This window comes from Struthio camelus, chromosome 1 (genome assembly GCF_040807025.1).
Source record: "Struthio camelus isolate bStrCam1 chromosome 1, bStrCam1.hap1, whole genome shotgun sequence".
Taxonomy (NCBI): Eukaryota; Metazoa; Chordata; class Aves; order Struthioniformes; family Struthionidae; genus Struthio; species Struthio camelus.
Genome location: NC_090942.1, coordinates 59,278,468 through 59,304,080, shown reverse-complemented (window position 1 = coordinate 59,304,080; position 25,613 = coordinate 59,278,468). Strand labels below are relative to the sequence as shown.

At 42.8% G+C, this 25,613-nt stretch overlaps 1 protein-coding gene across 5 annotated transcripts in view; it reads right to left on the bottom strand.

The window, feature by feature from the left end:
* CACNG2 (calcium voltage-gated channel auxiliary subunit gamma 2) overlaps positions 1 to 25,613 on the bottom strand; it is a 58,489-nt gene that overhangs the window by 27,505 nt on the left and 5,371 nt on the right. The window contains exon 1 of one of the 5 annotated variants that reach the window (XM_068943214.1): positions 19,665 to 19,734. The exons of the other annotated variants lie outside the window; for them this stretch is intronic. The gene's annotated coding sequence lies outside the window, so the exon portion shown is untranslated. Of the gene's footprint in view, positions 1 to 19,664; positions 19,735 to 25,613 lie in introns of those variants that run through there. 5 annotated transcript variants of the gene reach the window in all.

Here is a 25,613-nt window from a genome sequence, read left to right as displayed (position 1 = left end):
CAATACAGAATACAACAGTAGATGCAAAATATCTCAGATGAGAGACTCAGAAATAAGCACCTCTGAAAATATGGTTGTATACCACCTGGTCAAGACCACACAGAGCTCAGCGTTACTTCTGACATTAGAGCCAGAGACCTCTTAGGTGCCATTCGCTAAGATACTGCTGCTTCAAGATCTTCCTTCTGCCTTAAGTGGTGGGAAGATGAGGGTAGTTCAAAGCATCAGGAGATTTTAGGAGTTTCAAAATAAATCTCCAGTTTGCATTGTGATATATCCAGACCTCCTCAGTTGTTTTTTGCCCAAGGAAGAGAGAAAACAACTCCGTCCTAGAAAAGCTAATGGTTTAGTGGCTGGACTCAACCTTGAAATGATGGAAACATTAGTTCAAAATTCTTGTTCTCACCCAGCAAAGACTTCATCCTGGATTTTCCATATTCCAGATGAGTGAATTAATTATTTGGTTCTTCCAATTGCCTCCTCTTTTTCCTCGTTTTGACTAGCAATCCCATTTCAGATCTAAGCAAAGTTTCCCACTGAGACTAGAAAGTATGTTCCTGCAAAGAGTGTCAGATTCAACAAACTGACATTCACAGATGAAAAAAGTGTTTCAGTAGAAAATTCCTGTGAGGTCTACCAGCCACTTTTATGTCAATAATATTGAAATACACATACCTTTTATAACTTCACTGGCCCTTCCCTATTACTTGCAGTCTCTCTTGCCTAAGAAAGTGTCTGGATTTGTGTCAGCTTTTCTCAGTTAACTCCTTCACAGGTAGAATAGTTCCTCTTAATCTAAAATGCCTCAAATACCTCCATATCCATATTTTTATCACCCTTTGAGATTTCTTCTGCATATGTTGGGTATAACCTGGGCATTGTCCTGGTTTCTTAATTCTTCTTCTATATCAATATATGTCATATCTTCAAATCTATTGGTCAGCACGTCTACAGTATGGTCTGGCTTTTGCAGGTTTCTTGCTTGTGCTTTTCTGAATTTTTTTTGCAACAAAACATGATCAGTATTGTATCTTTGCCTGCTTGTCCCAAAGTCTTGGTTTCGCATTCTTTTCGAAGCAAATTTTAAAATTCCTCTCCTTTGTTTTCAGAATTGATTTGCTCTAGCCTGTCCTATTACTCCTATTTCTCTGCTAGCTTCAGCTTCCTCACTGTCCCACAGCTTCAGCTATTGACAAATCTTCTTCCAATACTGCTTCTTTGGCCTGGACTAGCACTTCCCTTTCTCTGCTTTTTTGACTCTCTCTTTTCCCTCTGTCTTGATTTAAATAGATCTCAGATTTGATTTCAGTTGCTTCATAAATTTAATTCTTGTATTTTGCCACTGTGAACCCAGGCCAACCTGGATTCTTCTAACACACAGTAAAATTTGTATAAAAAATGGGATTTTAAAGCAATGTAATATCACAATTCTGTACATGATCAACAAAAAGCAAAGTTGTGCTTTCCTTCGAAGATTCTCAAGTAGAAGTCTGAGAGATATTCACTCCCCACAGATTATTAATCAGATTTAACCCTCACACCCATGTGTTTTCAAAATGTCCCTTGGAGAAAAATCACAATCACCCTAATTTGTTTGTTGACTGACTTTTTTTTGACAACACAAGGGCAGTTCAACCTCTGATTTGTTTGCTAATCCTTTTCTGCCAGTATTACTTCAAGTAACTGAGATGGGAAATTCAGTTATGAGTGGAAAAATATACCAAATGACTTTTAACCAGAACAAGTCAGAAAAATATTCATCCTTACCTGGACAATTTTGACATTTTTTGGGAAACTCCAAATATAAAAACTGCTTTGACCTATGCCATTAACTGTAAGTGGAAAACGTTGTATTTATTTATCTAAGTTTCTTTCAGACAACAATTTCCAGTGACAGTTTGGCTGTGGCTTTAACTCATTAATGGTAGTATCTCACCAGAGCAAATACTTTTTGATTATAGATTCAGCATTTGCTTTCTACAGACATGTTCACTTAAATGTTGCTGTTTGAATGAAAATCCCTACCAGTAAACATGTTGCTGGAACATTCACAGAAGGTAAACGCAAATGAAGTGGGAATACAATTGAAGTAAATTTGTTTAAAAGTAAATTGAATGATCACACACAAGTATTTTATGTAATACTTATTAAAGTTTATCTCCTTGCATATCCAATAACCAATGCATAATTTTTGCAAAGTAAGATACCGTATCCTAACAACAGGCCAATCAGAGCATAAGCCATCACTTAAAATGGTAGGAGTTAATCAAGGGCAGGAGACATAGCATACCAGGTTTTCATTAAAAGAACAGTGTTAGAGGCTACTCCAAAATTCAGGTCACATACGCTCTTCACTCCAAACGCATGCATACACTCTGTCCCAGTTTGACTGCAACTGCAGAATCCCTCCTTGGTGAAGTAAGCCATTTAACAAAGAAAATGTGTTTGGGGAATCAATACTTAAGGATGATGATGGGTAGAGGGTATGAATTGCTGCCTTCTCCTGGTGGAAATATATCAGCTTTCTCAATTACTGGTCTACCTGGCTATGCTTCTTTTCTTGGCTACTCTAGGAAAGCTACTCTTGTAGTACAGGGTAGTCTTACAGGTGCTATTATGAGTACCACATCACTATCCTCTTTATTGGATGGCTGGGGACAAATGCGGGGGAGGCCAACAGCAGTTAAGATAGTTTAAGTTGTGTGAGTTGTGTGCTGGCAGGACAGAGAAAACGACACATTACAGCAGCTCACTCTGCTTCCAATTCACTTAGCTCAAGCTGTGAATGCAGCCAAATATAAAAGATTTGCTGGTATTTTTATTAGATATAAACTTCCATCTTCTCCATCTGAGTCAGTGAAACTGCTCTTATAGGTTGCTGGACGTAAGGCCTTTGCTCCTGAGTAGGGAAGTCCTGAAAGTCCTGGAGTCTCTTTCCCCGGAGATATTCAAAAGCTATCTGGACACAGTCCTGGGTAATGTGCCCTAGGTGACCCTGCTTGAGCAGGAGGGGTTGATGATCTCCAGAGGTCCCTTCCAACCTCAAACATTCTGTGATTTTGTGCTTCTGTGAAATTAAATCCCAGATGTTGCATGTAGTGAAATGGCTACAGTGCAGACTAATGGCTGCGGGTAGATAAACGTGGTATGGAAACTTATATTGCAAACATCAGATTTAAAAGAGAGATGTCAGAGATGACACTGTTACCACACCTAGCTCTGGATCAATTATGCTACTGTATACCATTACATGCCTAATATATAGATTATAAGCTAGCTATAAGACCAATAAGCAGCCCTTGGAATCACACGCATTTCAAAATCAACAAAATGCCAAGTGCTCATCTACCATGTGTAGGACAGTGACACTCTGTGCCACAGGGTGTACTAGTGATTATGAGGAAGCAAATTTGGGGCCATCTGCAAAGTCATTGGACTGGGTTCCCCCGGCTGCATGGTATAAAGTTGGGACTACAGTATCTCTCTTTAACATAGCCTGAGTTTCTAGCTAGCCTAGGCATTCAGCTCCAGGAAAGTGGGATTAGTACTAACTGATATGTGTCCATGCAAGGAATTAGTGAAGCTGACAGCAGAGAGGAGATGCCTGCAACAAATGCAGCCAGTAACATAACAGATGGAAAGGCTTCTGATTATACAAGAGGTCCAAGCTTTTATCAGGAATCTGCAAAAAGCTGTTTGCAGCCCCATAGCTGGTGGCTTTGGAACATCAGAGAGCAATAGCACCGGACGTGCAGCCTCTCCCAAGAGTCCTGAGTTCAGGAAGCCTCCTCTGCCTGCAGGTGTGGCCACACTGACTGAACTTGATCCAGCAGGCCAGCCTAAAGCCTGCCTCTGTGTTTATCTAACACGTATCACAAGAGGAGATACTGGTTTATGAAATACTTACTGTTTGTAATTGTGACCCAGGGCTATCCAGAACCATGGCATTGGCTGACAGAAGTTCACGTGGTCTTAGATTGCTTTCTACTGTATTTTGCATCCTCTCTGTTGACCAGTGAGCCATTAAGCTATTGAGCAGCCCTGGCTGACACAGTTTCACTGCCCTGAGACCTACAGCAGTAGAGCCTCAGCACACGGGGACTATGATAAAAAAAAATCCTTTTTACCTGAAACAGCTAAATTGCTTACTCTTATTTTTACTCCTTTTACGTCCAGCAACAGCTAATACTTTAATTTATCTCTTTGCAATTTTGGTTTATGTACATGAAGTAAATGCTGCTGCTGTCTGGGCTAGTTTGGAATCTCGGTATAACTTTGCACTGTATAATGAGACTAGTGAAATCCATGCACTGTGGTACAATTTCCTAAGTAAAGAGCAACACAAATGGGACTTCACAAGGATATCCTTCCCCTAGTGCCTCCTGACATCAACAGGGTGCTACAACCTGGTGCAGGAATCCAAACCCAGTAGTATCTAAGCTGACCAGAGACAACTATACTGAGTTTAAACACCTACCCTTTCTCCCAGGACCCAGCCCTTGCAGCTGTGGAGGATCTTGATGATTGATGATATGGTGATTCCTCCAGCCTAACCTTGAAGACTTTTGCCAACAGAGAGATGCAAGTGCCTGTTACATTCTTTCAGGCCTCTAAGAGGTGACTACCATGTGCAGCTGACATGGGAAGTAGAAATAGGGTACATGGGTTTTCACCCACTGGCCTTTAGAGGCTCAAGAGATGTTCCCATGGTTTCATAGCCTTCAATGTGCATACACATTGCTCCACAGACCTTAGTACTGCAAATCACATTTTTCTACGTTTCTCCCTCTCTGGCTACTCTATGCGGTAATAAGGTAGATGAAGCATTTCCCTGTCCTTTCATCTGAAACCTTAGGACTGGCGGTTGACCTCTCTACCACCAGACACAACAAGGATCTGTTTGGACATATGTCACCTTCTCTCTATTTGTGTGTAGCACCTACAGAAACAGTGATACAAAGTGCTTCCTTTGATTTTTTTGTTGCAAATATATGGCATAAGCATGGCTTATAGCTTGTATTGGTTTCAGATCTAAGATGGGCTATTTTCAGTCCTGGATCGGCACCTGAAGAGGACTGCTAGAGTGAGGAGCTGGGATAAGTTTCAAAGGTGTGATGCACAAAGCAGTAAGACTGAAATATTAATTTTTAATATGCCATCTGCCACTGGAAGCTTGGGCATCGCTGCTCTTCAGTGACATGCAACATTCATTTGTACTTCTGCTAGGATAAGATATCAAACTTGGCCCCTGTTGGATAATTCCCTGAGCAACCTGGCCTGACCTCAGAGCTGATCCTGCTTTGAGGATGGAGTTGGGCTAGAGACCTCACGAGGTCATTTCCCACCTGAATGATTCAATGATCCTGTGATTCAAACTTTATTAACACAACTATCTGCTTGATCTTTTCTCTCTCAACACCAACTTCCCTATGACTGAAAGGTGTACAAGCACAAATGGAGTTGAAAGTCAGTGTTATATTATCAAAGAGCTTGGAAACCCAGTAATAAAATACATACACAGCATAATAATGCCCAGACTATAAATACCTACAGAACCTTAAAAATTCATCCTGTCACAGGATCCAGCTCCTGAATTTGTATTTTAACTAGAACTTACAATGCAAGAGGTAAGACTTTAACTAACTAGCAACATATTGGCAGACTTCTGCAAGTGTGTCATGTACTTAAAAAAAAGATTCTTCCATGCCAGCCTTGAGTGCTGTGGTTGATCCATCCCACTGGGGTCATGGCATTGTTCATAATTGTTAAGATTCCGAGAATATTTTGGTATGGAAACCCAAGCTTAAACTAAGATTTATGATGGATTATTATTTCAGAGTGATCAATGAGGCCAAATCAGAGGACAGGACTGACACCGAACTCTGAATCAGGCATCCATGGATGCTTTATTCAGCTTGGGGTATCCATGGGTGTCACCACAATTTAGAAGTGCTGTGCATAAAGCAGGAAAATGGGATTTGGAGGATCTTGGTCAAACAGTCTCAGCTGCCAGAATGCAGTACATTTCACTGGATCTCATTGCAATTTGGTGGAAAGTAAAAACTCAGCTTATGGTTCATAAGGAATGACAGTAAGTATCTAAAACCCACTGACTCACATAGCCACCAGTAAGCCCCAGTTTCTTCCCTCTCCAGCCTTGGGCCTAAGATTTCCTCAGAGACACATCAGGTCATTTTTGAGCATGCAGTTACAGTAGAGGAGTGGATCAGGACTATTAGTTTTGTCTCTTCTCCAATGGGGCTTGTACAATTTCACTCCATTATTGCAAAGATGAGATTAGTACAGGCAATGAGGTCATGACTGCAGCTATCCTGGACCTTCGAGGGTCTCTGGGGAAGTGTAGCCCTTGTCTCTAAGAATGCAGCTGCACACTTCCAACCCACATTTATCTTACAAAGTAGCGTGTCTTGAACTGAAGTTTTGCACAATAGGATTCTTCATAATGGACTTGACAAATCTGGGGCGATACATAGAAAATCTTCTTGCAAGGGAACAGGTTCAGGTGCACTGACACCAATTTTTACTCTTCAGCAGATGGAGAACTACTTGGAGGTGGAACACTGAAGACGGTGTTATTGCCAAGACTTGTATGCTGGTGTCGGGGGGAAGGAAACTGTCAAACAAAGAGGTTACACGGGTAAGAAACTCCCAGACCACAATAACTCCCTTCTGGCAGGAGGAATGAATGATCAGTGACCTTGGGCATATACTTTTCATATGGGGGTAGAGGGCCATATGAAGAAATGCTATCCCTATAGAATGTGTCCAAGGAGAGATATTAAATGTGTCTGAGGAAAGAGTCTAAAATGAAGCAAGATGTGTACAGCCATCCAAGAAGATGGAAAGTGGTAGTGCTGACTGGCCTGACAGATTTGTTTGCATGTCTAAGGCAGAGACTAGAGATGAGCTGCCAGGGGTAGCCAAGCACATTTTGTCCCTGAGGACTTCTGTATGAGTCCTTAAGATCCTCACAGGATCTCCCTGTGAACTCAAGGAAGTGTGCATCAATTCCAGATTGGGTTGTCATGCTCACTACCTTGTGAGAAAACAGTAATGAAGGGACAGTCTTGCCATTCTGGACTTCAGATGTTACTCTGGAGGGCCAGAGACTTCACTCCTCTGCTCTAATCAAGGAAATGTCCTAGGCAGTAAGCAGAGTCCTGGGGGGATTGCACAGAATAAAGCTAAGATGAGCATGCTCCAGCTTGTAATGAATGACAAAGAAGAGAGATGTAACACACTTTTTCTCTTGTTGCCCTGTCCTGCCCGTAGGTATTGGACTCTGCAAGGCTGCTGAATCACTATGGCAGACACTGCTTGCTAACTCTCCTTGTATATAAAAGAAGAGCGAGGGAAAAGGCAGAAAAAGAGGGAGTACAGAGATCTTGGAGGGAAAACCAAGGACAGTCATACATGGGCAGGATGCTTTGGCTGAGATGTATGTTGAATAATACTTCTGAGTTATCCATAAAGTCAGCTTCCTGGCAGAGGATAGATCTGGATGCTAACTCAGCATTTGTGTGCTATGAGGAGAATATCACAGGCATTCAGTCCATTTCCCTTTTTGAAATGATCAGCCTAAATAACATGAATTAACTTTGTTTCCCCCTTATCCCACCTAAATCATCTTCCTTTGAAGCTCTCCTTCCTCATTCTTACTATGTCTGTGACCTATACATATAAAATCCAATGTGTCCCAAAGGCAGCTGGCATAGAAACCACAGAAGGGACAGTGACGTCTTTTATTCAAAACAGACTTACACAGAAAGTTAATCACCTTTTGGGACTTTATAACAACTCTCAGATTAGAGCGATAGAAGAAGGTAGGATGGATGGAGTGTTGACTCTACCTCTGCTTGCTGCCCTTGAAAGGGACTGATTCAGGTGACTCTGCTCACCCTTACTGAAATGCTCAGTGAGTTACAGGAAGGTGGAAAACCTTTTCCTGATGCTACATGAGCACATTCTTTGTGTAATGTAGACTGGGGGATCAGTTCAACTTTGTAACTCTGAGAAAGTATAGCCACAGTGAAGTAAAATTGTTATAAGAATGAGTGAGAAAGCATTTAGAGACTGATTTTCTGTCATATCTCTCAGGGAGAAAAGCTCAGTAAAAGCTACCAGTGTTAATGAAAGCCAACTGGAGCTTGGTAGGAATTATTTTGTTATTTTGTCAGTGTTGGTTGGAACGCAGGGAGTTAGGAAGATTTCTTTTGTAGAAGCACAGCTAGGAACACAACACTGTCTCCTCTGAGCTGTGAGATGCACATGTCTTGGGAATTGGTGTTTTTTTCAGGATTTGGTTTGTGTTCAATTTTTCAAATTTTTATGGGAGACCAGCACACCCACTTTGCTGGAACCCATTAGCTGGTCAAGAACACAAGCACAGACACAGATCCTACCTACATGTTGTGAGGGAACCAGAAGAACAGAAAGCAAATTCATGTTGACAGTTCTAATCACTGCACCTCTTCTAAAAGTCACCCCCACAAGCTAGAGAGGGGGGAGTCAGGAAGGATAAACATAGAAATTCTCACAGTGGGGTAAATTGCCAAATCCCAAAGGATGGCCTCAAGAATGTCCTTCTGAAATGATTAAACAGGTCATATCAAACGAATGGCACCCAAGAAAGTAACCTCTGTTGCCCATTGCTTGCTTCTCATGCTGAGGCATCAGTTTTAGGCACCTTACTAACAGTGCCCTCCATACCTTTGGTTCGGCTGTTCCTAGAGGGAGATCTATGTAGCAGAAATCTGATGGTTTGTCATGATGGTGTAAGGGTCCAGGAGCTGGAGTGGGAAGGGGACATGGTAAGTGGTGACCAGGGTGGCCAGCAGAGCATGTTTGGCTCCCAGAGGTACATGCTACACCTGAGAAATTTCCTAACTGTATTTGCTGGTATTAGGCCTGCTCCAGTCAGAGCCATCTGTTGCTCTGTCTTGCTAGCACAAAAATAATCCCTCCCATTAAAAGGAAGGAAAAGGAAGAGCTCAGCTGCGGGGGAGAACAGAGAAATCAGAGAGTGAGAGAGGGAACAGTGGAGGAAAAAGCAGGTATAGTGCATGTCCGATGCTGTCCATCTGTTCCTCATTAACCAGATGTCCCCCCCCCCCCACCTCCTGAAGTGCCATTGACTGTGTATTGTCAGGACCAGAAAGGGATAACAATGCCACCACCGAGCAAACATTCATACACCAACAGGAGTCCTGCCATGCAGCCATCCCTCCCTCCACTATGCTTCCAGATTGGATGCCAAGTCCCTCTTTTCCTAATGAGCTTTTAAACAGTTACATTCTCATAAAGCTTCTTACACTATAATTGCCATGTGTTTGACTTAGCTCTGAAAATGGCAAGTTATTTCATCTCTGTTTACCACAATCAGATCTTACTTCCTGTATGTGTGCCATCACTTCCTGCAATATTTAAATGAAGAAAGAGTGAATTCTTGATTTAGAAACTCATTTCTGCTTGCCAAACTTCATCATTTTAAGAGTCAAAGAGTCCTTGGATTCACATCTGTATCCAAAGAACAGCAATAGATTTATGGACAATTCAACCTACTAAAGATTATTCAGAAGTGCAGGAAGAGCCATAAATTACTTTGTCTATGTTGTTAGCCAAGGATCATTTATAATCAGAGCCCATCGAGCCAAGGGTGATCTGTGCATTGGTCTGTGTGTGGGCATGTCAGCGTAAAGAGATTCTGTCTCATACCCTAACTTTTATTCTCAGCATGTTCATGGGAAGCTTTCCTTTAACTCCATGTCCCTGATGAAATCAAAGCACTCTGTCTTCTTCCCTCTAAATCATACCTCAGCGCAGCTTATAAATTGTAGCCTGCAAATGGAACATTCGCTGAGCTATAGTCACAGATTGTATGATACTTCCACCTATTTCCGCCTATAAAAATGTGCAGGTTATGTCACCTGGGTCCATGACTCATGTGACCTGTGTCCTGATCTTGTCTTCATGCCCTAAGTTCCTGTGCACAGAACACAAACAGGTGGAGAAGATCCACGTAAGCAGGTGTCCTCCAGAACCAGTGGCTCTGACCTCTTGGCAGGTGAGCAGCTGAGGGCCCCAATTGTTTATTGAGATAAATTTCTGTGTCTCTTTCAAGGTCATTGTACCTATCAAGCCTTCAGTACGGCTAGAATAGTAGTGGATTTAAATATCTTTTCCCTGTGTGCCGGCTTTTGAACAGCTGGTCCTGATCTTCAAGGTGTTGTAGGACCTCTATGAGAGTTATGCATTCTCCTTTACATTACGGTGTTATTACATTACTGTTACTGTGAGAATAGTTTCAGTGTGGCTGTGTGCTCACTATTAGGTAGAAGAGATTGTGGAGTCCTTCACACACCACTGACAATAGCTGGTCCTTGAATCCTGATTGGTGGTGACTGAGGTCAAAGACTGGGATGGTGGGATGGCTGAGACCCAAGTGCATTACAAAAAGCTGAACAAATAAGCCAGGTAAGGTTGGAAAGTATTAAAGAAGGACTTGCATGCAGAACAAAACAGGAAACAGCATCAAAAGAGAGGAGAAAATAAGCAGTGAAAAGGGGGTGAAAAGCTTTTTAAAAAATGAAACATAAGGTACTGAAAGGAATAACAGTGCTCAGAAAAGACAAATCATGAGCTTACAGCCTGAAGCCAGGAGATCTCCCATAGTGTCAAAGGGAAAGGGAGCTGCAATTGGGAGTATTGTGTTTGTTATTTGCTCATGATCTATATTTTCTGAGAAGTCTAGAGATGTTGGGTTCAGATGCTATGTGCAAAGTTCATCTTTATTGCACATTTATTACATCTAGCAGTGCCTGATAAATTAAAGCCAGAAGACTCATGCCTCATGATAGGATTCTGTGAAAGGCTGTAGTTAGGCTACCTGGGGAAGTTGTACGAGCCCACAAGGACAGGCAACTGTAGTTGGAGGTCAAGCTCTCGGGAGGAGCTGGTCGATAAAGGCTCTGTGCCCCCAGAACACCAATGGAGATTCTCAGTCAGGTATAGTGCTTGTTTCTCTTCGCACTCCAGAGGCTTAAAGCACATTGGAAAGTCAGCAGCTGGATTCTGTGGTAGCAATCTGATGAGTGTCCAACAAATGGCTCCCAGCCAGGTTTGTGACAACCTGATCAATCAAATTCAGAAAATTCCTTTTTAGCTGCACAGCTGACATTAGAAAGAATCTGGGGACATGGCTGGGAACTAAAGGCACCTGCTGAGCATGAATGAGAAGGAAAAAAAGACAAGCAAATGGAGAAAAGAATGAATGGTTGATAGTGAGATGATTCATTGGGCTGGTGTGTGGGAGAAAGCAAACGAGAGGAGCCTAGCTGTGCCTTTGCCTGCATCACGTGGCACACATAGGGCTGCACCACTGTTGCAAGCTGATGTGGATGCATTTCAATGTCTTGCTGTTGCAGTGGATGAACACAGCTAAAAGTTTCTCCAGGAGGTTTACAACTGACATGGAAAGCCTGAGGAGGAAGCTAGATTCCAGCAAGACATGGAAAGGCGCACCCACAATGACTGTTGTTGCTGTTAAATACCATCTGTCATAGATGTACCCAGGAACTCAGTATTGGCTCTTTCTTACATCACAAAGGTTAAATGAGATAAAATGCATCTCAGCCTCATATGCATAGTGAATGAACGTAATAATCAGCAGTTTATGCTGACTTATAGTAGCTGTGGATTTGACCCAATATGTCAACTGCAGGCCTAACCTCCCTTAAAACCAACAGTGTCCTGGACTTCAATGGCATGGTTTTTCTTTTTTTTCCCCCTCCTTTTTTTCTCTCTCCTAACAGAAAGCATTGCAGAATTAGTTTATTTTTTAATAAATTTTTTTGGGGTACCAAGTATATCTGCAATTGCAGCAAGAACAATATCCCCATGTTCTCTCTTTCCCCTTTGGTTCTAACAACCTCTGAGTATCAAGCAGGCTTTTCTTTGGAGAGAAAGAAAATAATGAATGGCTTAAGGTAACTCTGCTGAGGAAAATGAGAGTTCAATTTCAATTGTAGAGGGAATAACTTTTTTTCTGGCTCACTCATTGACTCCAGTAGAAGACCAGCAAGATCTGATGTGGTTCCTACGGAGACCTCCCATGTTCAGAGAATCCAGGAGCTTGCATGAAGTGCTGTAAAGCTTGGATCAGCTTTAATACATTTTTTATTTCAATCCATTACATTTCCATGGTGCTTTTAAGATCATCTGTGTACTTTAGATTTGGAAAATAACGAGTGCACTGCAGTCGTGTGATAGGCAGTGGGGCCAGGTAAATAGTACTGTGGAAGGATGGTGGAGTAATATGGACTTTGCAGAAAAGTGAGTTCAGCTGTACCACAGACTTTGTGTATACTTAGCAAACCACTTAAGCTTTCTGTGTCCCAAATTTTCCGTGTGTAGAATGGGCATGGGAGCATTTCCTTGTGCTCCAGCGACAGTGGGTCATAAAGTGCATTAAAGAGTAAGAAATAGTGCACTAGCAGAATGCCTTCTGCTGGCATGAGCAGGGAGTGGCACTGTCATGCATAGAAAGAGTGAGTTGGAATCTCAGCAATAACATTGTTTTTGCTGATGAAAATGATATATTTCCTTCAGTAAATCGTATGTTGGTCTTTGTTTTCCTGACCAGTGATGGCACCACTGGGCTGGGCATGTCATCCTGATTGGTACTAGTAAAACTTTTGTATGACAGTCTTCCACTGTCTGTTCTGGAGGTGCCATGCATGTCATGGAAAATACATTTATTTCGAGAGGCTTAAAAATGTTATTGAGACCATTCTTGTATTCCTTCTCTTTGAAAGCGAGTGTCAGTTACTGTTAAACTAACCACATAGACCTTACAGTAGGCCATACTGATCTTTAAAAAATCCTAAAATAGTCTTTCTATGCATGAAAATGTCAACATTTTAAACTCTTGTCATCTGAAGTGAATACTGTAATGAAGCTGGGAATTTCCAGCTTTCTTGGTAGCATCTGAAACAGGATGGATGGTGTGGAGGTTAAAGGTTGCTTTCTGCTGCCTTTGTATTTTTCTGACCATCAGACCCGAAGAGATTGGCATTGTCCCTGAGGCAAGGTGGAGTTACCTCAGGGTTGTTCTAATTTATACCTGGCCAAATCATGACTCGAAACAAGATACCACTGAAACAGGGGATTACTGTAACATAATGTCTTGTTACTTGTATTATTCTTCCCTTGGTCACATCCCCAAATTGAGGGGAGGTTTATGCATTTCTTGGCTACATGGAGATTTCCCTATGATTGGGCAATCCCCAAGTAGCCACTTAAACCAGCAATGTGCAGCAGTATTCACAGAGGTCAGGATCTCTTTCTGACTCTATGGAGTCAGACAGCAATATAATTAACTGGAATGGCATGATATTTTCTGTTGTGAAACAGAGGTCACTGGCTCAGTGACTAAACTCGCCTGTTATGGGCCTTGGGCAGGTGTCATTTTGGAGGGGACAGACAAGAGAATCATCACAAAAATTGCAGTGGCTGTTTAAACTAGTAAATGAGATAAATGCACTTTTTCCTAGGAAGAAATACTTCATCCATGATAAGAAACAGTAACCAGGTGCACTAAAAGGCTACACAGCATACCATTCTCATCATTCCCCTGACATATTCCAGTAGAATTTTTGACAAGTTCAAGAGGTGGTATCTAAGTAACCCAGCATGACCTCATGACCCAGCAAAAAGCTGTATGACACAGCAGTACCTGATGTAACACATGCAAAATCACCAGGATAACCTAGCATGACCCACTAAGTTGACTCTGTGACAACATTTGATTTATTACAAATGACATGGATTTAATCACTCACCAGAGAATGCTGAATGACGCAGCACAGCGTTGCTCATTGTGGCTCTACTGAACTGGCATGCTTTGATTGGCTTAGGGAACACACCCATTGGGTGATTCATCTAATTAATGAGCAGCCAATCCTTCAAACACTAACGAGATACATCTATATTTTACTTGTAGCATTTTCTAGCAAGCCATTTAAGCTTTTCTGCTGCTCTCATCACGCTAATGTATGAGTACATTGTACTTGATGGACAGGCTGCTTTGGGATTGAGGTTAAAGAGAAAATCTGGTTCCTGATAGGATAGAGTTGTATAATTTGTGAATTTATAATCACAATATATGTGGTAAGTCAGTAAATTAATTGCTATACTGGCTCAGCACGACTTGGATTATCGCCCCATCCCAATAACATTAAGATAGAACTTCTAAGAACTATGTCTACTAAGACAAGGAGTGTTAAAACATTGCCGTAAAGTGTGTAAACTATACCTCAAATATAGTTTGAGATTCCTGCAGGCAATCAGAAAGACACTCTGCTTCTTCCCCATCAAAAAGATAAGTATAGATAGTTTCAACAGTGAATAGCAAACTCTCCACTAAATTCGCTAGTGCATTAGCACGTGTCAGCCAGAGAGCAGATATAGGGCTCCATCCTCAGATTCATTCCAGTTGTTTCACTCTACTTTATAGCATAAAGCAGGTAAAAAAATAAGATTTATTTCCTTTTGAAGACACTTTGAATTTAGGGGAAATCCTGGATGACATAAGTTCAGGGACATGTGAATATGAATGTAGCTTAAAACTCTCTTTTCTCCTCCTCTGTCATTCTGAATTGCATGTCATCCAGACAGGCTAAAAGTTCTAACTCATGTTTGAAGGACAGCCAGTAGGGTCTGTCATGGCCTAACATGGCTCAAAATTTTGTTCCAACCCTGATAACAGATTTAATTCTTTTTCTGAGAGCTTCAGTTTCCCTCACTCCTTTGCATGTCCCTCGGTCAAATATCCATGCAGTCCCAGCTCATTTCCTTCCCCATATGAACATCGAATCTCCCCTCAGCTGTAGACTCTATCCCAATTCACCACTGTTTTGCTGCTTTATGAACCAAGTCTAGATTCTCCCTCATTTGGTCACATCCTCCTCCTAATTTAATGCCCTTACGTTATTTTCATAATAACATACAGAGATGTTAACTGATCTGCCTCCCATCTTGTTGTCTTCTCTCACATATCCTATCCAATTTTGTAGGACTATGGACATTTATTCTTGAAAACTGATCACTGACCCTGAAGATAATTCTTGCAAATTGATCGCTGGCCCAGAAGACAAAAGTTTGTTATCTGGAAAAAAAGATGAAATTACAATTATTCTTATATTAGGCCCTGAAAAGGCCAGGAAATCCTACTACATTAGTAATGAAAGGGATGAGGGTAGCTCAAGGGAGTCCTAGCAGGTGCAGAAAGTCACAACATTTGAAAGTGAAGTCCACATTTGATCACTTATCATGAATTTATCAATAACTCTGTGATTAAAAACAAAGCTCTCTCACTTCATTGAACACATTCAGTGCCGTTTGCTCTACATTTGAAATGGTTGAGCTGATGTTCCAATGCAGCCTATTTTTAGCATTTCTGATTAGTACATTATTTGGGAAAAGCTACCAACTCTATATCTGTTGCAGAGATCTAATTCTTCACATGGATCCCAAAGAAGAGCAGGGTTTCATATAGGTCTTAAAAATTTCTTTGGATGTGAGTTCGACTTTCATCCCTGTTCTGATGGAGCTCAGTGAAGTGATAGCTAGGGAATTTTCCTCTCCTTGAGTCCTTTCCTTGTTTTTATTATAGGAAGAAGCCATGTAACATATTACACCTCTCTCCAAGAAAACTAACATCAAGAAGGAATGACAAAAAGCTAGCAGTCTCAGTGAGGATTAAGCAAGATACTCAAAATAAGTGATCTCATGGGTATCTGAGTAAATTGCCACCTCCAGATCAGATTTTTATTTATTTTCAGAACAAACTATTTCTTGGCTGGTAAATCCTGCAGTGTTGTCGGGAATCCAACGCATTTTCCCTGGGAAATGACAACCCTAGGGAAAGAAGTGGCTGTGTATCCCCAGGGCCTCTACCACATGGGCAAAAGCATTCCAGCTTTGCCTCTTCAGCAAGCTTCAGCCCTCATGTGAGAGGACAGGATCTACAGGTCACATGGAGATTAGTCTCTGTGTCCTTCAGCCCTGTCTGCTAAAACTACAAAGGAGAAATCCAGCTGTGATGGCATCTTCTGGCTCCAGATTTCTCAAGAACTCAAACATACACATGGGATCACATCCTCCAAGCTCTCCTTCAGGACCTCACATATGATATCCCTCCCATAGGAACTGGAATAAGAACTAGCCATTCATTTCCTTCAGACTACCAATGGTTACCAAATGTGGAAAAAGAAAACAAGAAATGAAAAAGGCTGTGTAGGCATGCTAGTTTGGGGATATGGGAATTAGATTAGACTGAAAGCTGAAAGTCTCTTACTATAAGTTTCCATGGCACAATGCATTGTGACCTCTCATGGGCCTTGGAAGCAGCACACCTGAGTAAGCACAGCAGCCTGACAGTGCTCAGACATGCTGATAATTTGCGTGTGCAGAACAACACGCTTGAGTAGCCATTAGGGCTTCTAGTACCTTAGCTAACTTGCTTAGAGTTATTCAGGTATCTCTTTATGGCACTGCCTGGTGCTGGGCAGACCTACCCTGCTCTGCACTCTGCTCTCCCTACCCTGGAGAAGGAGATTAGGTCAGTTATAGGCGTAATACCCTATTATTGATGTCAAAAACAAGACAGACACAAATTTTGTGTGTGTTAGCTGTATTCTGCTTTGCCACCTTTCATATGTCATTTGTCATCTTAGATTGTCACTTCTTAGGTGTAGGGAAGACACCTCTTTTTGTGTTTGTATAGTGTCTAGCACAAGATGTTTCAACCCCATACAGGACATCTTGGTGCGGCCACATGTCAATGTAAGGTAAAATACTCAGGAACCCACCAGTGCCTGAAGAGGCAGCAGGCAGAGTGGAGTACTAAGCTTTGATTTCCCCTTCTTTACCACAGACCATCTGGCCAAAATAGGAAGTCTCTGCCACTAATGCTGTATCCCAGGCCCCCCCCCCGGAAAAGGAAAAAATCATATGTTAACAGCTATGAGGCCAGGAAAGAGAGACTCAATGCAAGAGGTGGCCACGATAGCCTTAAGGTGCTTACATGGATAAATTTCTTGGCCTCACAGAGAACAAGTCAGGACAAAAAATTTAAACTCCAGCTCCTTCAACTTTTTCTCTCACCAGCTGTCTTTTGTCAGACTCCTGCTGCATGGAGCCATGACCACTGGATCACAGCTCCCCAAATGGTGGAGATCCATGGTTGGTTAATGTGATTGATCCAGCTCTGTCTCTGTGTACCTAAAGCTTTCTTTCTACCTTGGGCTGGAGCAGGAGAGAGAGGGAGAAAAGGCCTCCAGGGGTGGCAGATACTGTCATCAGAAAGGGGGAAGAAATAATTCCCATTCCACAGGACAGAGAAGATGGACAAGGGAGTCTGTCTCCCCATCCTTTGGGCTGCTCCAGCTAATATTTCTGCTTCTCTTGGGCCAGAACAATTCAGGTCTCTCCTCCCTCCATGTCCCTGGATTTTGGCTGACTCACTGTTCTCTCTCATTCGGCATTTCTCAATTACCTTTAAGGCACTTCCTTCCAGCCCTCGTGCTGCCTTCCCACTGCTACCTCCCTATCTCACACCAGGGTTGAGCCCTTGGTTCCATCTGGCGTAGTGGATTCTATCCAGCTGTGCTTTCTGGCTGCCACAGACCCTTCCCGCCCCCAACCTTTCATCTGTTTCCAGTATTCAGAGATGCTTCCCTCCACAGCTGTGTTGATCCACTCCCAGAAACAATCCATCCCCTCAGTTTCTGCAGAAGAGTGTAAATCCTCCCTGACCCTGGTGGCTCTCTATCCTCACAGTGCAGTCTTTCTTCTCTCTGAATGCATTCCTCCTCACTGTCGTGTAAATGTGGGCCAAGCTGTAATGATGCAGCACACAGAACACCTCTCCCCTGTGATCTCAGACAGCCCCTGGAGTTAATTTCTGGAAAGCCATTTTTGGCCTTATTGAGTTATGTTTTTCTGCATATACATGGGCAAAGTGATGATCAAGAGAAGAAGAATGGTGCGAAGGTTAGGCAGTCACCTGAAATTTAGGGGAATTGTCAGTCCCATGCTTCCTGTGTGCTGTGCTGCTCTTTGAATTGCAGTTCACTCTGCAGGGTAGACGTATCAGTTTCTCTGTTCCTCCCTTTCCCAATAGTGAAATAGCTATGCTGCTCTGCTCTCAGCAGATGTTTTCTTCAAGAATATGAGCTGCTCAAGTACTGCTGCAATGAAGGTATCTCAGCTAGAAGGAACTGCGCAACTTTAGGTTCCGTTTATCTCCAGTCCCAAGTCTGTCCACAGTTGCTGTTATGTTACCGCAAACCCTTGTGCTTCAAGACAGACTCTGTCATTGTCTCTGGTTTCCTTCCAAGCTTCCTATTGACCCTTTCTGTGAAATTTCTTCTTTGTTGAAATAAATGGCTGCTACTCCGGAGACACCAAGGGATCAGGAGAGATTTAAACATCTCTGTGCCTGGCAGACTTAGGGGTATAGCCTGATGTTGAATCCTTCCCAGCCTGGAAGATATAAAAGATCTTGGCTCTGGTTAGTTCTTGAGGGAGCAGGTACACATCTCTGCTTCTGCTGTTTCACAGGTCAGCTTATAATTTCCCGTCATGCTGTGTACAGTGAGCTGGTTGGGTTCCAGGCAGACAGATCACTCAGACGCTACCTGGGACAGAGGCTCCTACACCAAGCTGTGACATCCCCTCATCCAAACAGTGCACTGTGCAGGGGTTATCTGAAGGAAATTGAAGGAGATAGGGGCCACGTGATAGTTATTCCTGGGTGTCTCCTCTCCCCCTGGCTGCATTTCCACAGGGCTTGAAGGCTCTCTCTCTTTCTTTCCTCTGGACATAAGCTCCCCTCACTGCCCCAAAACACCCTGGATCATCTTCCTTATCCTCCCGACAACGTTCCTGCTGCCTGTGGCCAAGCATGAACTCCTAAATGCTGGGAAGACATCCGTCCTACAATTATGTCATTTAATAAAACTTCATAGTTGATTCAGCCTATTCCCTCTACTTTGCTTCACCTCTAAAGCACCACTCCCTAGTCTCTGAATATTGATTTTTTTTCTCACCCCCCTCCCTATGCACATGATGCCATTCTCTTCCGCTCAAGTCCTATCAGGCGCTGCTGATCTTGAAGCTCCCCAATCACAACCACTTTTCTTGTGCTGGTGACACCTTAAGAGACAACAGCAGCTGTCTATAAAGGGCCTCTGCCATCTGTTTCCTCTGCCACTTCTCTGAGACAGCTCTAGCTATATACAGAAAAATATTTATCACAGTTCATTCACTCCCTCACTCAAAAATGAGCAAGCGAAAAGTGTCTTCTTTCATGATTCTGCCACTGCCCTTTAGAAAGCCATGGCCCTTAGCCTAAGAAAAAGGGCAATGCTTGAATCTAAAAGGAAGCAGCAGAAATTCTTGATGATTGATCCCTTGGGATCCCATACTCTGAAAGCAGATCTAGGGGGCACTCTGCATTTGGAAATGCTACCTCCTCGCTGTCTGAAAGCAAAAGTCAGAGCCAGGCCACTTCATTGCAACCACCAAATGGTTGCAATGACCCACCACTGACTGCATCTGAAAGGAGACATGCACACACTCACTTAGTTGTCCTTCTGTTTTCACCAATTCTCCATAGAGGCTGAGCAGGATGGAAGAGGTTCCTACCTAGGAGGACGGAGGGCTAGAAATGTAAGGGGAAGAGAAGCAGTGTCATCAGGGCTGAGGGTCAGAGGAAAAAAGGCAGACATGAAATATGAAGTGGAAAAAATGGGGAAAAGAGAGGAAACAGTGAATTCAGAAGAGGACTGGTAGAAGGAGTGAATAAAAATTGAAACCAAGAAAAAAAAGTATTAGGCAACATATTCAGGAGGAAGGATAGCTGCAGAAGCCAGTTCTCAGAAATTTACTAGTCACAATGGACAGGCCTCAGTTAGGTTGCCGGAGTCAGCAAATGCAATCAGATCAAAAGTGGTTGTGCTGGCGGTGCATGACCTATGATACTGAGTGAGCATGATCATAAACCTGGAAATATTCAGTGTTCAAGAGTGATCCACCTCATTGCAGCTACACTACTGATATAAACAAGAGCTGAAGAAAGAGATAAATTCTCAGAGTGATAGCAAATTTAAGAATGAAATGTAGCTATGAAGCAGTGGGAGGAGAAGAATAAAACAGACACTAAAAAAAATCATGTTCAGGAGGAGAATGAAAACTGAGAAATAGGAGGAGAAAAGTCAGAAATGGATAGAAAATCCAGGGGACGGAGGTGGATAGTGTTATTCTTTATTTGACAGAATGTGTACTTTCTACAACAAGCTAAATCAGGAATTTAAAGTTGTTCTGCTTCTAGCAAAAACATACATCGGAAAAATTCCTACCCATAGATAGGATTCTCAAGTTTCTGTATACTATCTTCATTTTCTGTTTTTTTTTCCAAGGCTGGCAGGTAGGAGTATATGCTCTAGGGGACAGGAGGTGCAGGATAAAGCTCATAGGCTTCTCTGGGGAGTTACAGATTTGATAGGAAGCTAGTATAAAATCTTCAACAGCTTGTGCCACAGAAACAGAAGTGGATTTCACCTATCTTACAGGGCTTGTTATGAAAACTCTGTGTAGTTTGGAATTTTATGGGAGAGGTTTTCTGTAATATAAAGAAGATAGATAAATGGGGCAAGGAGACAGAAAACTCTCAGTGTGTAAAAGAGATTGAATGGAAAACAGAAGTGCAGAAAGAAAAAGAGAAAGCAAAATCCAGGGAGGTTCATGGTCCTCTTGGCCATTTTACACTTTTACCAATCCAAGGAGAAGAACACTTAGGAGGGTTTTTGCCCCACAGGAAGGGAGACCAGCTTGTTAAACACTGCAGAATTTCTCTAATAGAGGTGAAGCCGGTGAAAATAGTCAAAAAATAGTCAAAAAGGTGACTGTTGGATCGGGTGAACTGCTAGTACAAGTAGGTGCAGAACCTCACTAACTTCAGAGCTGTTGCACCCACTCCCACCGGAAGTAAATTTAGCCCTTAGTCTGTCAGGTTCGGTGAAGCAGAGACATGCAGTGACCTTGGGGGCATGGCTGTTTAAAGTATGCATGGCCCTGCCTCTGCCTAATTTTCCCCTTGCCTACATGAACTGTGAAAGCAGCATAGCTCCATCTGAGTTAGTGAGGTTATGCCAGCGCAAGCGAGGGGAGAATCGGGCCTTCATCTCTTGTGCATAGAAACACTACATTATTGTACGTCATCACATGCCAGTTCAGTAATCATTTCCACAGATACAAGAGAAAAGAGACAACCTCATTTCTAATTTAGTCATGATAGCATCAAAGAGACCCAAAGCCTATTGCTTCCTGGGAAGCAGGGACTTCAACAATAATAATTCTTTGCACATATATAGCACCTTCATTGCTAACTACTTATTTTATACCCTGGGGTATGAAAAAAAAGGACTCCACTTAATTCCATATGCTCCTAATTGCTCTTTATCCCAGATTCTTCCTAGTGAAATATGATAGAAATATCTAAACTCACTGTTAATTTGTCAAATTAGGGCAGTCATTGACACCAGCAGAAATGAAGGCCTAGTTTGCAACTGCATAGCATAGCATCTAGAAACAAAAGAAATGCCAGACTAAGTAAATCTTTGTTTAATCCCTGACAAATGTTTCAGGGAAGAGGTAAGAACCACATAGCAGTCAGATAGGGGATAGACTGCCCTTATGAAAAGTTATCCTAGTTTTCATAGAGACTGATTTTATTGCTGAATTACAAAACACCCCAAATGCTGTTCACATCCATTATGGGGATGCTTAATTTTCATGAACTCTGTCATAAATGCCCACTTGCTTACTGAAAGTTGTTAAAATCTTGGCCACAGGAGCTCCAGTGGCAGTGAGTTCCATAGCCCTGATACACGTCAAACGAGAAAGCTTTAACTGGGTCTCTGGTGACTCACATCAGGTCCTCTTGTCTGTGTTAAAATATGGGGAAATCAAGAGCTCCTGCTCCACCTTCTTTAGCCCATTTATTATTCAAGACAATCCAATGACTTTCTTTCTCATTCACCTCCCTTTCCAGGCAAACACATCTTTCAGGCTCCCTTCCTATACCTGGTCTTTCTTACTCCTCATTGTCCCTGTCTCCTTCCTACAAACTCTCTTTTGACTTTTAAGATCCCCACTTGGATGGTCCCCCCTCCTGTAAGAGTAGAGCTCTCTGTTATCCCGCTTGCTCCTTTTGTCATGCCTGGGGACTTTGTGATGGTGGGTTTTCTGTACCACGCTGGGCCACTAACAGCACTATCTCTGTTTCTGGGATCCAGCGAGCCACTATGGTTCATTTAGGTCGTTGCAATGTATATGATCCTCCTTCTCCCACCAGCTCACAATTCACTGAGAACCACTGGGCCTGGAGACCCCTGTCCCATTCTCTTCATTTCCGCAAGAATTCCTGAGAATCTCAGCTTTCATTTCCTTGATTGCAAAGAAAATTGTCCCTCTGTAAACAGCTTGAAAAGGATGACTGCTGAGACACTTCTTCCTGACAACTGGAGATCCTTCACTCTACTGCACAACAACTGCCCCAGGGTTATGGCTAAAGAGACCCTTATTTTCCATTTGGATACTGGCCTGATTCATGTCTGAGGGTTGCCAGGGAGGGTATTTAGGACTGCCGTGAGCATCTTCCAGCCCAGTTGCTGACTTGATGCAGATGAGCCTGCTAAGCTGCCAGTGAGCCCTCCGGCCACAGGAGGTTGGAGGCAGCAAAGTGGAGGGATGTTTACTTGACCACAGGCAATGAGTACGGGGGAGCAGAAGGAGGGAGCTGCGTCACAGCCCCCCTCAGAGGTAACTGGGCTGCCCTGGGGGAAAGAGAAGACAGCAAAAGCAACCGGTCTCACACTGTGCCAAGCTGGTGCAGACACTGGACAGAGAAAGGAGAGGAGAGAGCCACAGTGAGGCGTTTTGAAGGAGTTACTTTAGAAAGGAGAGGCAGAACAGCTCCAAAAGGATGGCGTCCTTCACTTGGGGGAAAGCGACTGAAAGTGAGATGGGGGGAAAACCAGAGTGGTATGACGGACAGAGAAGAAGAAAGAGAACAGACAGATGAGATGGCAGGAGCAAAAGGGGCAGAAGAAAGCAAGGACAAGATAATGTAACAGAGGAGATAGCAAGGGGGATGGGCCTCAGAGAACTTGGAGTGAATCAAGGAGAAATAATGGAGAAGCTGCTTTTGCAAGAAAGCATAGAAGAGACATGAGGATGAAAGAGAAAGAGAAAAAAGAAAAACGGGGAGGGGATCGAGAACAAAATAAAATGGAGATGGATAGAATGAGTCAAAGATGGAGGGCACGGAAAATGCTAGGGCCATATAAGCAAGGGAAAAATAACTTTTTAGTGAATTATATTTACACTATATTCTATGTATCCCTGAGCTGTTTTGTGCTCCATATTTCCCCTTCTAGGTAGCTGTATCTCTGGGATGGGATCTGCATGGAGAAGAAAAGGGAGAGAGGATCCCCTTCCCCGCTAACCTATTCCTATGGCAGGAGATGTTTTTCCCTCCCCCTTGAGCCTTCCAAAAGGGGAAAGGTTTCAAGCCTGTGAAAGGCAGCAGCACATCCCCTGACAACTAGTGCAATATGGAAGGGAGAAGCAGCACGGAATGGAGCAGCGAGGGCTCCCCCTGGGATAAAAAGGGTATGCTTGATTGGGAATCTGCTCTTAAAACAGGGGCAGAGGGCAGAGCCATCTGAGAGCCTGAAATGTTTCCTGCTCCCCCCGGCAACCTCCTCGCTACTGCTTTTAAAATAAATAGATATGGAGATTCTGATGTCAAACTTCAGCAGTCCTCCTCCCCCAAACTCTTGAGGAGATCGTAGCAAACCAAAGTGAAGTGAGGATGGGGCTCAGGGACCTGCATAGGGAAATGGATGGGTTAAAATGGAAACATCAGATAGGAATAGCTCCTGGTCTCCCTGGCAAAGAGACATTTGTTCTATCTCTGTGCAATTTCTTTATACATTACTGCTGCCACAGTGCATCTCCATGTCCCTCCCACTGCATTTCGCTCTCACTCTCTTCAGCAAGGCAATTTCTGGTGCATTTCAGGACAATATTAACCCATTCCTCTTTCTCTGTCAGTAAAAAGCTTCACAATTTAAAAGTAATTTAAAAGTCAGTTCTCGCAACTCACTGGTGTAGACCAGCTTTTGCTTGTCAAATTTTACAAATGAATTGAATTTGCAGGTCTCATCCCATCAAATACCTATCTTCTCAGTGACTTATAGTCAGATGTGAGTTTAAGTTGAGAGTAGAACCAAACCCACCAAAGTTGGAGACCCCAAGTATCTCCCTCACCATCTATCTCTCTTCTTTCTGAAATTCTTCATCTTCCTCTTCATCCTAAGGCCTGTCCAGATCTGCATCCTCCTTTTCCCTGACAGATGCAATGCCAGCAGCAATCAACTATGTGCTGGGCCATTGCCTCCTGCTGCAGCTCAGAGCTGTGCTATAGGCTGCTCCTGTTCCTGGACCACAAAGAAACCGAGATCCTTGCTTAATCTACTGATATTTTCACTGGGTAGTCAGAAGAGTCCCTGAGTTAGGACAGCATGGGCAACGGCCCTGGCAGAATTGTGAATCCTTAGAACTAGGATGTGAAGCAATTCTGCAGGGCAAAACTAAGGAAACTGGCAGAATGGAAGGGTGAAAGAAAGGAAGCTGGGAAAGAAAGGAGGAAAGATAAGGAAAAAGCAATTGTAAGATGCATATGAAAAGTAAGAAGTGACCCAGAAGCAAACAGCAATGGGAGAAGGCAGTATAAAGAAGGCACACGTTGCCAGAATTGTGTGGCAGAAGCTTGCCTGTGCCCTGCTGCCTTACTGTCAGCTCGTCATTTTTGCAAACATTGAAATTGCACTTAACTCTCATGCACTGTTCAGATATAACAAGCTGAAAAGGGAACAGACCAGCTCATTAATTTTCCTTGGGAAGGGTCTCTAGGCAGGAATTATTTTCTGTACCAACATCCATTCAATTATTTGCCTTCACACCAGTCAGATCTACAGCGATGTCTAACCCCACGTGCATCACTCATGCCTGCCTGCCCTGGACTCTGCTCTCCATCCTTCTCAGTATAAAAGCCTCCAAGACCTATCCCTTTCCTAATAAGAATGGTAACATGACAAAACCAATAACCTATAGATATAAAAATACATTTCATTTGCACACCTCATAGGACTCTGATAAGGTATCATCACTCACTTTTAAAAATCTTGTAGGAGATCTACAGGAGCTAACGAAAAAATTCAACAAGGTATCACTCATAATAGTAAGTGCTTTAAAAAAATTACGTGCCAAAAAGGAATTAGTTTGGAAGATCTGCAGCCATTTTAAAGTTATAAGAGGTGCAGTCTGTACCCGCCTGTGATATGAGCTTGCAGATCTCAACTGTTTGGTGTAGGTATATGTTTTGTGCATACACAGTTAAAGATCTGAGAGAGACAGTCTGTCACGTTTCTTGAAGGGCAAAGCTTTCTGAATGCCTCAGGGAC